General features: G+C 46.8%; 2 pseudogenes; both read left to right on the top strand.

The window, feature by feature from the left end:
* The window catches only part of LOC135535838 (zinc finger CCHC domain-containing protein 7-like), a 62,140-nt pseudogene extending 56,056 nt beyond the window's left edge, over positions 1-6,084 (top strand).
* Positions 6,085-13,151: 7,067 nt separating this feature from the next.
* LOC135535841 (phosphopentomutase-like) overlaps positions 13,152-15,447 on the top strand; it is a 35,568-nt pseudogene continuing 33,272 nt past the window's right edge.

Raw genomic sequence — 15,447 nt, 5'->3', positions numbered from 1 at the left:
GATCTGTTAGTCTGCTCTGGGGTCTGTTAGTCTGCTCTAGGGTCTGTTAGTCTGCTCTAGGATCTGTTAGTCTGCTCTAGGATCTGTTAGTCTGCTCTGGGGTCTGTTAGTCTGCTCTGGGGTCTGTTAGTCTGCTCTGGGATCTATTAGTCTGCTCTGGGATCTATTAGTCTGCTCTAGGGTCTGTTAGTCTGCTCTGGGATCTGTTAGTCTGCTCTGGGATCTGTTAGTCTGCTCTAGGATCTGTTAGTCTGCTCTAGGATCTGTTAGTCTGCTCTAGGGTCTGTTAGTCTGCTCTAGGGTCTGTTAGTCTGCTCTAGGGTCTGTTAGTCTGCTCTAGGGTCTGTTTGTCTGCTCTAGGGTCTGTTTGTCTGCTCTAGGGTCTGTTAGTCTGCTCTAGGGTCTGTTAGTCTGCTCTAGGGTCTGTTTGTCTGCTCTAGGGTCTGCTCTAGGGTCTGTTAGTCTGCTCTAGGGTCTGTTAGTCTGCTCTAGGGTCTGTTAGTCTGCTCTAGGGTCTGTTAGTCTGCTCTAGGGTCTGTTAGTCTGCTCTAGGGTCTGTTAGTCTGCTCTAGGGTCTGTTAGTCTGCTCTAGGGTCTGTTTGTCTGCTCTAGGGTCTGTTAGTCTGCTCTAGGGTCTGTTAGTCTGCTCTGGGGTCTGTTAGTCTGCTCTAGGGTCTGTTAGTCTGCTCTAGGGTCTGTTAGTCTGCTCTAGGGTCTGTTTGTCTGCTCTAGGGTCTGTTAGTCTGCTCTAGGGTCTGTTAGTCTGCTCTAGGGTCTGCTCTAGGGTCTGTTAGTCTGCTCTAGGGTCTGTTAGTCTGCTCTAGGGTCTGTTAGTCTGCTCTAGGGTCTGCTCTAGGGTCTGTTTGTCTGCTCTAGGGTCTGCTCTAGGGTCTGTTTGTCTGCTCTAGGGTCTGCTCTAGGGTCTGTTAGTCTGCTCTAGGGTCTGTTAGTTTGCTCTAGGGTCTGTTTGTCTGCTCTAGGGTCTGCTCTAGGGTCTGTTTATCTGCTCTAGGGTCTGTTTGTCTGCTCTAGGGTCTGCTCTAGGGTCTGTTAGTCTGCTCTAGGGTCTGTTAGTCTGCTCTAGGGTCTGTTTGTCTGCTCTAGGGTCTGCTCTAGGGTCTGTTAGTCTGCTCTAGGATCTATTAGTCTGCTCTAGGGTCTGTTAGTCTGCTCAACAGTCTGTTAGTCTGCTCTAGTGTCTGTTTGTCTGCTCTAGGGTCTGTTAGTCTGCTCTAGGGTCTGTTAGTCTGCTCTAGGGTCTGTTAGTCTGCTCTAGGGTCTGTTAGTCTGCTCTAGGGTCTGTTAGTCTGCTCTAGGATCTGTTAGTTTGCTCTAGGGTCTGTTAGTCTGCTCTAGGGTCTGTTAGTCTGCTCTAGGGTCTGTTAGTCTGCTCTAGGGTCTGTTAGTCTGCTCTAGGGTCTGTTAGTCTGCTCTAGGGTCTGTTAGTCTGCTCTGGGATCTGTTAGTCTGCTCTGGGATCTATTAGTCTGCTCTGGGATCTGTTAGTCTGCTCTAGTGTCTGCTCTAGGGTCTGTTAGTCTGCTCTAGGGTCTGTTAGTCTGCTCTAGGGTCTGTTAGTCTGCTCTAGGGTCTGTTAGTCTGCTCTAGGGTCTGCTCTAGGGTCTGTTAGTCTGCTCTAGGGTCTGCTCTAGGGTCTGTTAGTCTGCTCTAGGGTCTGTTAGTCTGCTCTAGGGTCTGTTAGTCTGCTCTAGGGTCTGTTTGTCTGCTCTAGGGTCTGCTCTAGGGTCTGTTAGTCTGCTCTAGGGTCTGTTAGTCTGCTCTAGGGTCTGTTAGTCTGCTCTAGGGTCTGTTAGTCTGCTCTAGGGTCTGCTCTAGGGTCTGTTTGTCTGCTCTAGGGTCTGCTCTAGGGTCTGTTTGTCTGCTCTAGGGTCTGTTAGTTTGCTCTAGGGTCTGTTAGTTTGCTCTAGGGTCTGTTTGTCTGCTCTAGGGTCTGCTCTAGGGTCTGTTTATCTGCTCTAGGGTCTGTTTGTCTGCTCTAGGGTCTGCTCTAGGGTCTGTTAGTCTGCTCTAGGGTCTGTTAGTCTGCTCTAGGGTCTGTTTGTCTGCTCTAGGGTCTGCTCTAGGGTCTGTTAGTCTGCTCTAGGATCTATTAGTCTGCTCTAGGGTCTGTTAGTCTGCTCAACAGTCTGTTAGTCTGCTCTAGTGTCTGTTTGTCTGCTCTAGGGTCTGTTTGTCTGTTCTAGGGTCTGTTAGTCTGCTCTAGGGTCTGTTAGTCTGCTCTAGGGTCTGTTAGTCTGCTCTAGGGTCTGTTAGTCTGCTCTAGGATCTGTTAGTTTGCTCTAGGGTCTGTTAGTCTGCTCTAGGGTCTGTTAGTCTGCTCTAGGGTCTGTTAGTCTGCTCTATGGTCTGTTAGTCTGCTCTAGGGTCTATTAGTCTGCTCTAGGGTCTGTTAGTCTGCTCTAGGGTCTGTTAGTCTGCTCTAGGGTCTATTAGTCTGCTCTAGGGTCTATTAGTCTGCTCTAGGATCTATTAGTCTGCTCTAGGATCTGTTAGTCTGCTCTAGGGTCTGTTAGTCTGCTCTAGGGTCTGTTAGTCTGCTCTGGGATCTATTAGTCTGCTCTAGGGTCTGCTCTAGGGTCTGTTAGTCTGCTCTAGGGTCTGCTCTAGGGTCTGTTAGTCTGCTCTAGGGTCTGTTAGTCTGCTCTAGGATCTGTTAGTCTGCTCTAGGGTCTGTTAGTCTGCTCTAGGGTCTGTTAGTCTGCTCTAGGGTCTGTTAGTCTGCTCTGGGATCTGTTAGTCTGCTCTAGGGTCTGTTAGTCTGCTCTGGGATCTATTAGTCTGCTCTAGGGTCTGCTCTAGGGTCTGTTAGTCTGCTCTAGGGTCTGCTCTAGGGTCTGTTAGTCTGCTCTAGTGTCTGTTAGTCTGCTCTAGTGTCTGTTAGTCTGCTCTAGGGTCTGTTAGTCTGCTCTAGGGTCTGTTAGTCTGCTCTAGGGTCTGTTAGTCTGCTCTAGTGTCTGTTAGTCTGCTCTAGGGTCTGTTAGTCTGCTCTAGTGTCTGTTAGTCTGCTCTAGGGTCTGCTCTAGGGTCTGTTTGTCTGCTCTAGGGTCTGTTAGTCTGCTCTAGGGTCTGTTAGTCTGCTCTAGGGTCTGTTAGTCTGCTCTGGGATCTGTTAGTCTGCTCTAGGGTCTGTTAGTCTGCTCTGGGATCTATTAGTCTGCTCTAGGGTCTGCTCTAGGGTCTGTTAGTCTGCTCTAGGGTCTGCTCTAGGGTCTGATAGTCTGCTCTAGTGTCTGTTAGTCTGCTCTAGGGTCTGTTAGTCTGCTCTAGGGTCTGTTAGTCTGCTCTAGGGTCTATTAGTCTGCTCTAGGGTCTGTTAGTCTGCTCTAGGATCTATTAGTCTGCTCTAGGATCTATTAGTCTGCTCTAGGATCTGTTAGTCTGCTCTAGGGTCTGTTAGTCTGCTCTAGGGTCTGTTAGTCTGCTCTAGGGTCTGTTAGTCTGCTCTAGGGTCTGCTCTAGGGTCTGTTAGTCTGCTCTAGGGTCTGCTCTAGGGTCTGTTAGTCTGCTCTAGGGTCTGCTCTAGGGTCTGTTAGTCTGCTCTAGGGTCTGTTAGTCTGCTCTAGGATCTGTTAGTCTGCTCTAGGGTCTGTTAGTCTGCTCTAGGGTCTGTTAGTCTGCTCTAGGGTCTGTTAGTCTGCTCTGGGATCTGTTAGTCTGCTCTAGGGTCTGTTAGTCTGCTCTGGGATCTATAAGTCTGCTCTAGGGTCTGCTCTAGGGTCTGTTAGTCTGCTCTAGGGTCTGCTCTAGGGTCTGATAGTCTGCTCTAGTGTCTGTTAGTCTGCTCTAGTGTCTGTTAGTCTGCTCTAGGGTCTGTTAGTCTGCTCTAGGGTCTGTTAGTCTGCTCTAGGGTCTGTTAGTCTGCTCTAGGTAGTCTGCTCTAGGGTCTGTTAGTCTGCTCTAGGGTCTGTTAGTCTGCTCTAGGGTCTGTTAGTCTGCTCTAGGGTCTGCTCTAGGGTCTGTTAGTCTGCTCTAGGGTCTGTTAGTCTGCTCTAGGGTCTGTTAGTCTGCTCTAGGGTCTGTTAGTCTGCTCTAGGGTCTGTTAGTCTGCTCTAGGGTCTGTTAGTCTGCTCTAGTGTCTGTTAGTCTGCTCTAGGGTCTGTTAGTCTGCTCTAGGGTCTGTTAGTCTGCTCTGGGATCTGTTAGTCTGCTCTAGGGTCTGTTAGTCTGCTCTGGGATCTATTAGTCTGCTCTAGGGTCTGCTCTAGGGTCTGCTCTAGGGTCTGCTCTAGGGTCTGTTAGTCTGCTCTAGGATCTGTTAGTCTGCTCTAGGGTCTGTTAGTCTGCTCTAGGGTCTGTTAGTCTGCTCTAGGGTCTGTTAGTCTGCTCTGGGATCTGTTAGTCTGCTCTAGGGTCTGTTAGACTGCTCTGGGATCTATTAGTCTGCTCTAGGGTCTGCTCTAGGGTCTGTTAGTCTGCTCTAGGGTCTGCTCTAGGGTCTGATAGTCTGCTCTAGTGTCTGTTAGTCTGCTCTAGTGTCTGTTAGTCTGCTCTAGGGTCTGTTAGTCTGCTCTAGGGTCTGTTAGTCTGCTCTAGGGTCTGTTAGTCTGCTCTAGGGTCTGTTAGTCTGCTCTAGTGTCTGTTAGTCTGCTCTAGGGTCTGTTAGTCTGCTCTAGGGTCTGTTAGTCTGCTCTAGTGTCTGTTAGTCTGCTCTAGGGTCTGCTCTAGGGTCTGTTTGTCTGCTCTAGGGTCTGTTAGTCTGCTCTAGGGTCTGTTAGTCTGCTCTAGGGTCTGTTAGTCTGCTCTAGTGTCTGTTAGTCTGCTCTAGGGTCTGTTAGTCTGCTCTAGGGTCTGTTAGTCTGCTCTAGTGTCTGTTAGTCTGCTCTAGGGTCTGCTCTAGGGTCTGTTTGTCTGCTCTAGGGTCTGTTAGTCTGCTCTAGGGTCTGTTTGTCTGCTCTAGGGTCTGTTAGTCTGCTCTAGGGTCTGTTAGTCTGCTCTAGGGTCTGCTCTAGGGTCTGTTAGTCTGCTCTAGGGTCTGCTCTAGGGTCTGTTTGTCTGCTCTAGGGTCTGTTTGTCTGCTCTAGGGTCTGTTAGTCTGCTCTAGGGTCTGTTAGTCTGCTCTAGGGTCTGCTCTAGGGTCTGTTAGTCTGCTCTGGGATCTATTAGTCTGCTCTAGGGTCTGTTAGTCTGCTCTAGGGTCTGTTAGTCTGCTCTAGGGTCTGTTAGTCTGCTCTAGGGTCTGTTAGTCTGCTCTGGGATCTATTAGTCTGCTCTAGGGTCTGTTAGTCTGCTCTAGGGTCTGTTAGTCTGCTCTAGTGTCTGTTAGTCTGCTCTAGGGTCTGTTAGTCTGCTCTGGGATCTATTGGTCTGCTCTAGGGTCTGTTAGTCTGCTCTAGGATCTGTTAGTCTGCTCTAGGGTCTGTTTGATTTGCTATCGGCTGCTGTAATCAGACCTCTCCTTCCCCCTCCCCCCCACCTCTCCTCCCCACCTTTCCTTCCCTCCTCCCCACCTCTCCTTCCCACCTCTCCTTCCTCTCCTCCCCACCTCTCCTTCCCACCTCTCCTTCCCTCCTCCCCACCTCTCCTTCCCACTTCTCCTTCCCTCCTCCCCACCTCTCCTTCCCTCCTCCCCACCTCTCCCTAACCCACAGCTTCAGCCACGCCCAAATCCAACATGGCTGACAGGAACCAGCCGGGGAGTCAGGAAAGGCAGAAGAAGAAACAACGGAAAATGGCCAAAAACAAAATGGCCGCCGCCGCAGACGAGTCTCTTGACTTCCCCCGAGGACAAGGCCCCTCCACCAAGAGGAAGAAGAAGGGGCCCAAGGGCCCACCCCCCTCGGCCGGAACCCCTCCTACCTTCCATCCCAAGGGCCCCGCCTCCCACACCCCCGACCGTCTGTTTGGGGCGGCGAAGAAGAAGAAGAAGAAGAAGAGAGAGAACGGGAGAGACAGGAAGGCTGCTAAGGAGGAGAAGTTGTTCCCACGGACGAAAACCTTTTCCTCATCAAACAGAGGATACCTAGGAGATAACATGGGGGGGTAGTTCCTCATTAGAGGATACCTAGGAGATAACATGGGGGGGGGTTGTTCCTCATCAGAGGATACCTAGGAGATAACATGGGGGGGGGTTGTTCCTCAGCAGAGGATACCTAGGAGATAACATGGGGGGGGGTTGTTCCTCATCAGAGGATACCTAGGAGATAACATGCGGGGGGGGGGGGGGGGTTGTTCCTCAGCAGAGGATACCTAGGAGATAACATGGGGGTTGTTCCTCAGCAGAGGATACCTAGGAGATAATATGGGGGGGGTAGTTCCTCATCAGAGGATACCTAGGAGATAACATGGGGGGGGGTTGTTCCTCATCAGAGGATACCTAGGAGATAACATGGGGGGGGGGGGTTGTTCCTCATCAGAGGATACCTAGGAGATAACATGGGGGGGGTTGTTCCTCATCAGAGGATACCTAGGAGATAACATGGGGGGGGGGTTGTTCCTCATCAGAGGATACCTAGGAGATGACATGGGGGGGGGGGTTGTTCCTCATCAGAGGATACCTAGGAGATAACATGGGGGGGTAGTTCCTCATCAGAGGATACCTAGGAGATAACATGGGGGTTGTTCCTCATCAGAGGATACCGAGGAGATAACATGGGGTGGTTGTTCCTCAGCAGAGGATACCTAGGAGATAACATGGGGGGGGGGGTTGTTCCTCATCAGAGGATACCTAGGAGATAACATGGGGGGGTTGTTCCTCATCAGAGGATACCTAGGAGATAACATGGGGGTTGTTCCTCATCAGAGGATACCGAGGAGATAACATGGGGGTTGTTCCTCAGCAGAGGATACCTAGGAGATAACATGGGGGGGGGGGTTGTTCCTCATCAGAGGATACCTAGGAGATAACATGGGGGGGTTGTTCCTCAGCAGAGGATACCTAGGAGATAACATGGGGGGGGTTGTTCCTCAGCAGAGGATACCGAGGAGATAACATGGGGGGGTTGTTCCTCAGCAGAGGATACCTAGGAGATAACATGGGGGGGTTGTTCCTCAGCAGAGGATACCGAGGAGATAACATGGGGGGGTTGTTCCTCAGCAGAGGATACCGAGGAGATAACATGGGGGGTTGTTCCTCAGCAGAGGATACCTAGGAGATAACATGAGGGGGGGTAGAGTGCATATGTCATAAATTTTGGCACAGCTTTCATGTACAGTACAAATGTGTGTGTGTGTGTGTGTGTGTGTGTGTGTGTGTGTGTGTGTGTTGGGGGAGGGCAACTCTTTGAAGGATTCATTCTGTTTTATTAAAGGAGAGGTTTCAGAGACCTGTTATCACCGTTCTACATCCTGTCAATCTATTAAAGGAGAGGTTTCAGAGACCTGTTATCACCGTTCTACATCCTGTCAATCTATTAAAGGAGAGGTTTCTGAGACCTGTTATCACCGTTCTACATCCTGTTAATCTATTAAAGGAGAGGTTTCAGAGACCTGTTATCACCGTTCTACATCCTGTCAATCTATTAAAGGAGAGGTTTCAGAGACCTGTTATCACCGTTCTACATCCTGTCAATCTATTAAAGGAGAGGTTTCAGAGACCTGTTATCACCGTTCTACATCCTGTTAATCTATTAAAGGAGAGGTTTCAGAGACCTGTTATCACCGTTCTACATCCTGTTAATCTATTAAAGGAGAGGTTTCTGTCAATCTATTAAAGGAGAGGTTTCTGTCAATCTATTAAAGGAGAGGTTTCAGAGACCTGTTATCACCGTTCTACATCCTGTTAATCTATTAAAGGAGAGGTTTCAGAGACCTGTTATCACCGTTCTACATCCTGTCAATCTATTAAAGGAGAGGTTTCAGAGACCTGTTATCACCGTTCTACATCCTGTCAATCTATTAAAGGAGAGGTTTCAGAGACCTGTTATCACCGTTCTACATCCTGTTAATCTATTAAAGGAGAGGTTTCAGAGACCTGTTATCACCGTTCTACATCCTGTCAATCTATTAAAGGAGAGGTTTCAGAGACCTGTTATCACCGTTCTACATCCTGTCAATCTATTAAAGGAGAGGTTTCTGAGACCTGTTATCACCGTTCTACATCCTGTTAATCTATTAAAGGAGAGGTTTCAGAGACCTGTTATCACCGTTCTACATCCTGTTAATCTATTAAAGGAGAGGTTTGAGACCTGTTATCACCGTTCTACATCCTGTTAATCTATTAAAGGAGAGGTTTCAGAGACCTGTTATCACCGTTCTACATCCTGTCAATCTATTAAAGGAGAGGTTTCTGTCAATCTATTAAAGGAGAGGTTTCAGAGACCTGTTATCACCGTTCTACATCCTGTCAATCTATTAAAGGAGAGGTTTCAGAGACCTGTTATCACCGTTCTACATCCTGTCAATCTATTAAAGGAGAGGTTTCAGAGACCTGTTATCACCGTTCTACATCCTGTTAATCTATTAAAGGAGAGGTTTCAGAGACCTGTTATCACCGTTCTACATCCTGTCAATCTATTAAAGGAGAGGTTTCAGAGACCTGTTATCACCGTTCTACATCCTGTCAATCTATTAAAGGAGAGGTTTCTGTCAATCTATTAAAGGAGAGGTTTCTGTCAATCTATTAAAGGAGAGGTTTCTGTTAATCTATTAAAGGAGAGGTTTCTGTCAATCTATTAAAGGAGAGGTTTCAGAGACCTGTTATCACCGTTCTACATCCTGTCAATCTATTAAAGGAGAGGTTTCAGAGACCTGTTATCACCGTTCTACATCCTGTTAATCTATTAAAGGAGAGGTTTCTGTCAATCTATTAAAGGAGAGGTTTCAGAGACCTGTTATCACCGTTCTAGATACTACATCCTGTCAATCTATTAAAGGAGAGGTTTCAGAGACCTGTTATCACCGTTCTACATCCTGTCAATCTATTAAAGGAGAGGTTTCAGAGACCTGTTAAACCGTTCTACATCCTGTCAATCTATTAAAGGAGAGGTTTCTGTCAATCTATTAAAGGAGAGGTTTCAGAGACCTGTTATCACCGTTCTAGATACTACATCCTGTCAATCTATTAAAGGAGAGGTTTCAGAGACCTGTTATCACCGTTCTACATCCTGTTAATCTATTAAAGGAGAGGTTTCAGAGACCTGTTATCACCGTTCTACATCCTGTCAATCTATTAAAGGAGAGGTTTCAGAGACCTGTTATCACCGTTCTAGATACTACATCCTGTCAATCTATTAAAGGAGAGGTTTCTGTCAATCTATTAAAGGAGAGGTTTCTGTCAATCTATTAAAGGAGAGGTTTCTGTTAATCTATTAAAGGAGAGGTTTCTGTCAATCTATTAAAGGAGAGGTTTCAGAGACCTGTTATCACCGTTCTACATCCTGTTAATCTATTAAAGGAGAGGTTTCTGTCAATCTATTAAAGGAGAGGTTTCAGAGACCTGTTATCACCGTTCTAGATACTACATCCTGTCAATCTATTAAAGGAGAGGTTTCAGAGACCTGTTATCACCGTTCTACATCCTGTTAATCTATTAAAGGAGAGGTTTCAGAGACCTGTTATCACCGTTCTACATCCTGTCAATCTATTAAAGGAGAGGTTTCAGAGACCTGTTATCACCGTTCTACATCCTGTCAATCTATTAAAGGAGAGGTTTCAGAGACCTGTTATCACCGTTCTACATCCTGTTAATCTATTAAAGGAGAGGTTTCAGAGACCTGTTATCACCGTTCTACATCCTGTTAATCTATTAAAGGAGAGGTTTGAGACCTGTTATCACCGTTCTACATCCTGTTAATCTATTAAAGGAGAGGTTTCAGAGACCTGTTATCACCGTTCTACATCCTGTCAATCTATTAAAGGAGAGGTTTCTGTCAATCTATTAAAGGAGAGGTTTCTGTCAATCTATTAAAGGAGAGGTTTCTGTCAATCTATTAAAGGAGAGGTTTCTGTCAATCTATTAAAGGAGAGATTTCAGAGACCTGTTATCACCGTTCTACATCCTGTTAATCTATTAAAGGAGAGGTTTCTGTCAATCTATTAAAGGAGAGGTTTCAGAGACCTGTTATCACCGTTCTACATCCTGTTAATCTATTAAAGGAGAGGTTTCTGTCAATCTATTAAAGGAGAGGTTTCTGAGACCTGTTATCACCATTCTACATCCTGTTAATCTATTAAAGGAGAGGTTTCTGTCAATCTATTAAAGGAGAGGTTTCTGAGACCTGTTATCACCGTTCTACATCCTGTTAATCTATTAAAGGAGAGGTTTCTGTCAATCTATTAAAGGAGAGGTTTCTGTCAATATATTAAAGGAGAGGTTTCTGTCAATATATTAAAGGAGAGGTTTCTGTCAATATATTAAAGGAGAGGTTTCTGTCAATCTATTAAAGGAGAGGTTTCAGAGACCTGTTAAACCGTTCTACATCCTGTTAATCTATTAACGGCGAGGTTTCTGTCAATCTATTAAAGGAGAGGTTTCTGTCAATCTATTAAAGGAGAGGTTTCAGAGACCTGTTATCACCGTTCTACATCCTGTCAATCTATTAAAGGAGAGGTTTCTGAGACCTGTTATCACCGTTCTACATCCTGTCAATCTATTAAAGGAGAGGTTTCTGTCAATATATTGATCCATTCATTCATTGATTAAAAGTCTGAAGAGATAAATATACGTTGACGTCACCAGAAAGAGGTTCGTGATGATGATGTTTTGAGAAACCAGTTCCCCTTCTACAGTAGTTACTGTTGAAGCCAGTTCCCCTTCTACAGTAGTTACAGTTGAAGCCAGTTCCCCTTCTACAGTAGTTACAGTTGAAGCCAGTTCCCCTTCTACAGTAGTTACAGTTGAAGCCAGTTCCCCTTCTACAGTATTTACAGTTGAAGCCAGTTCCCCTTCTACAGTAGTTAAAGTTGAAGCCATTTCCCCTTCTACAGTAGTTACAGTTGAAGCCAGTTCCCCTTCTACAGTAGTTACAGTTGAAGCCAGTTCCCCTTCTACAGTAGTTACAGTTGAAGCCAGTTCCCCTTCTACAGTAGTTACAGTTGAAGCCAGTTCCCCTTCTACAGTAGTTACAGTTGAAGCCAGTTCCCCTTCTACAGTAGTTACAGTTGAAGCCAGTTCCCCTTCTACAGTAGTTACAGTTGAAGCCAGTTTCCCTTCTACAGTATTTACAGTTGAAGCCGGTTCCCCTTCTACAGTAGTTACAGTTGAAGCCATTTCCCCTTCTACAGTAGTTACAGTTGAAGCCAGTTCCCCTTCTACAGTAGTTACAGTTGAAGCCAGTTCCCCTTCTACAGTAGTTACAGTTGAAGCCGGTTCCCCTTCTACAGTAGTTACAGTTGAAGCCGGTTCCCCTTCTACAGTAGTTACAGTTGAAGCCGGTTCCCTTCTACAGTAGTTACAGTTGAAGCCAGTTCCCCTTCTACAGTAGTTACAGTTGAAGCCAGTTCCCCTTCTACAGTAGTTTCAGTTGAAGCGGTTCCCCTTCTACAGTAGTTACAGTTGAAGCCGGTTCCCCTTCTACAGTAGTTACAGTTGAAGCCAGTTCCCCTTCTACAGTAGTTACAGTTGAAGCCAGTTCCCCTTCTACAGTAGTTACAGTTGAAGCCAGTTCCCCTTCTACAGTAGTTACAGTTGAAGCCATTTCCCCTTCTACAGTAGTTACAGTTGAAGCCAGTTCCCCTTCTACAGTAGTTACAGTTGAAGCCAGTTCCCCTTCTACAGTAGTTACAGTTGAAGCCAGTTCCCCTTCTACTGTATTTACAGTTGAAGCCAGTTCCCCTTCTACAGTAGTTACAGTTGAAGCCAGTTCCCCTTCTACAGTAGTTACAGTTGAAGCCAGTTCCCCTTCTACGGTAGTTACAGTTGAAGCCATTTCCCCTTCTACGGTAGTTACAGTTGAAGCCAGTTCCCCTTCTACGGTAGTTACAGTTGAAGCCAGTTCCCCTTCTACAGTAGTTACAGTTGAAGTCAGAAGTTTACATACACCTTCGCCAAAAACTCAGTTTTTTTCCATAATTCCTGACATTTAATCCAAGTAAAAATTCCCTGTTTTAGGTCAGTTTGGATCACCACTTTATTTGAAGAATGTGGAATGTCAGAATAATAGTAGAGAGAATGATTTATTTCAGCTTTTATTTCTTTCATCACATTCCCAGCACCCAACATAACTGACCATCCAGACCCTCCTAGAAGGTACAACATACCACAGCACCCACTATACTGACCCTCCTAGAAGGTACAACATACCACAGCCCCCACTATACTGACCCTCCTAGAAGCTACAACATACCACAGCACCCACTATACTGACCCTCCTAGAAGGTACAACATACCACAGCACCCACTATACTGACCCTCCTAGAAGGTACAACATACCACAGTACCCACTATACTGACCCTCCTAGAAGGTACAACATACCACAGCACCCACTATACTGACCCTCCTAGAAGGTACAACATACCACAGCACTCACTATACTGACCAGCCACTATACTGACCCTCCTAGAAGGTACAGCATATCACAGCACCCACTATACTGACCAGCCACTATACTGACCCTCCTAGAAGGTACAACATACCACAGCACCCACTATACTGAACCTCATAGAAGGTACAACATACCACAGTACAAGGTTCTGACAGATGGTTGTGGCAAGAACACAGCCAAGACACACCCACATCAAACCACGCCCCCAAGACAACTGAACTTTGACCTCTGTCGTGTTCGCCAGCGTTTCTTGGGGAGCGTGACCAAAAAACGGGTTTCCACTAGTTACCACAGCCACAAAGTAAGAATTGGATTTATCGTACAAATTCATGAAAACGTTGCTTTTTGGTCTTAATTTAAGGTTAGGCATAAGGTTAGTAGTGTGGTTAAGATTAACAAGAACCTAAAAGACAAAACAAAAAAAAACGACTTAATTATGACAGAATATAGAGAATGAGACAATGACACTTATTTCAGAAAATAATTCGTTATAATATTGGACCTTAGACAAGCGTTTCTTATTATTTAGCTATTTCAGAGACTCGATTAAAAAAACAAAGTCTATTTAAAAAAAACACTTTAAAGCGGAGAGGTTGACGTTACTATGTCTCTCCATACGACAGGGAAAAAACGTGTGACGCAAGTGCAAGCCCCGTCCAGTCCATTGACCAATTAGAGTTCGTTTTCATCAACTGTCTCCGCCTCTCGTTTTTGTCCGTTTACACTGAACACGGAAGTGAACCTGGGAACTCACATTTCTTTTTTTTTTAATCGAGATATTTTTTATTTATTAATGTGTAAGTACAACTCGACAGTCATAAAAATATAAGTTTTGGTGCTGAAAAGGAACAATATGGACAATGTATTATCCTCGACTGGTGACAGTAAATTGGACCAAGCCATTAATCAGTGGCTGCAGTTTGACAAGGTAAGTTGTTAAGAAGGGGGGTATAAAACATTATAGCTCGTTTACTTAACAACAACTCAAACGTTTCTTAACTTCCTGTTTTTTTTTGGCCCAAGTCACAAGTCCCCTAACTAACTTTAATTGTTACAGTACACAGCTAAAGCATAATAATTCGGAGTGGATACAGTAGACCAAACGTTATCATGTCTACTAAAGCATGATGCACTCACTACTGTAGGTCTCTGAATAACACCGTCTGCTAAACGACTCAAATGTATTTGAACAATGTTTTGGGATTTCTGTTGTCAGCCAGCAAACTAAACAGTTAACCATGGTTTTTCTAGCTATGTACATCATCCCTCCCCCATTCCCACTTAAGATACAGTCAAGTTATTTATTTATGAAACAATACCCGGCTAACGTCAGTAGTTTGAATACAAAGTAGGACATTTCTAGGGAGGACTAGCTAGGTGACCATGATTTAAAGACGGGTGTTTACAACTTTTCAAGAACAGGATGTATCAACTATTGTCAGCGACATTGTATTGAGCGACATGTTTTGCAGAGATGGACTCTTAATGACTCATTAGCCATGTACTTGCCGACGCCCGTTTTATTGGGCTACATCCAGTAGTATAGCTGGAGCAACTGGCCCCCAATTACGAGGAGCTACCGTAGCTCGCTGGGCATTGTACTCAACGTCCATCCGCCGAGGGGCCTTCATGTGTTTTAAAGGGAAACGGGACGCCACCAATCAGGCAGAGATGGGAGAAGTACACGTGATTTAAATGATCCTCTTAACATAACGTTCTAATAAGTCTCAGGCATGTGGCTGGGGATGAGATGGGGTGGACAGGGGTGGGTTACAGTACTATCATGCTTTTGCCTCACATGGTTTCACTTCCCCTCTTCCCCTGCCTCATCCCTCTCCCCTCCCTCACCCCTCTTCTCCTCCCCCCCCTCACCCCTCTTCCCCTCCCTCACCCCTCTTCCCCTCCCTCACCCCTCTTCTCCTCCCTCCCTCCCCCCCCTCATCCCTCTTCCCATCCCTCTTCCCCTCCCTCATCCCTCTTCCCCTCCCGCACATTTCCCCTCCCTCATCCCTCTCCCCTCCCTCACCCCTCTTCTCATCCCTCTCCCTCCCTCACCCCTCTTTCTCCTCCCTCCCTCACCCCTCTTCCCCTCCCTCACCCCTCTTCCCCTCCCTCACCCCTCATCCCCTCCCTCACCCTCTTCCCCTCCCTCATCCCTCTCCCCTCCCTCACCCCTCTTCTCATCCCTCTCCCTCACCCCTCTTCCCCTCCCTCACCCCTCTTCCCCTCCCTCACCCCCTCATCCCCTCCCTCACCCTCTTCCCCTCCCTCTCCCCTCTTCCCCTCCCTCACCCCCTCTCCCTCTTCCCCTCCCTCACCCCTCTCCTCTCTTCTCCTCCCTCACCCCTCTTGTTATCAGTAAAAAAAATAGAAAAAAACACCAATAAGCCAAAATCAACTGGTGTGACCCCGGGCAATAGGGCAACCCTTAACTTCCTCTCCCTCAACTTTCAAAGAGGGGGCTCTAGAGGATCTGCAGAGATGATCCTGTAGCCTTCCTCTCCCTCCTGTAGAACCCCCAGACAGTGGCGTTGGTGCAGGGCCTGGTGAAGGAGGGGGCGGTCGGGGAGCTGCGGAGGTGTTTTGGCTCCAGGATGGAGTTTGGGACGGCTGGCCTCAGAGCTGCCATGGGACCAGGGATCTCCTGTATGAACGACCTCACCATCATACAGACCACACAGGTATGACCTACGACTTCACCATCATACGGACCACACAGGTATGACCTACGACCTCACCATCATACGGACCACACAGGTATGACCTACGACCTCACCATCATACGGACCACACAGGTATGACCTACGACCTCACCATCATACGGACCACACAGGTATGACCTACGACCTCACCATCATACAGACCACACAGGTATGACCTACGACCTCACCATCATACAGACCACACAGGTATGACCTACGACCTCACCATCATACGGACCACACAGGTATGACCTACGACCTCACCATCATACGGACCACACAGGTATGACCTACGACCTCACCA

The sequence above is a fragment of the Oncorhynchus masou genome, unplaced genomic scaffold, assembly GCF_036934945.1.
Source record: "Oncorhynchus masou masou isolate Uvic2021 unplaced genomic scaffold, UVic_Omas_1.1 unplaced_scaffold_520, whole genome shotgun sequence".
Taxonomy (NCBI): domain Eukaryota; kingdom Metazoa; phylum Chordata; class Actinopteri; order Salmoniformes; family Salmonidae; genus Oncorhynchus; species Oncorhynchus masou.
The sequence above is the reverse complement of the archived record's forward strand: the minus strand, read 5'-3'. Positions and strand labels throughout refer to the sequence as shown.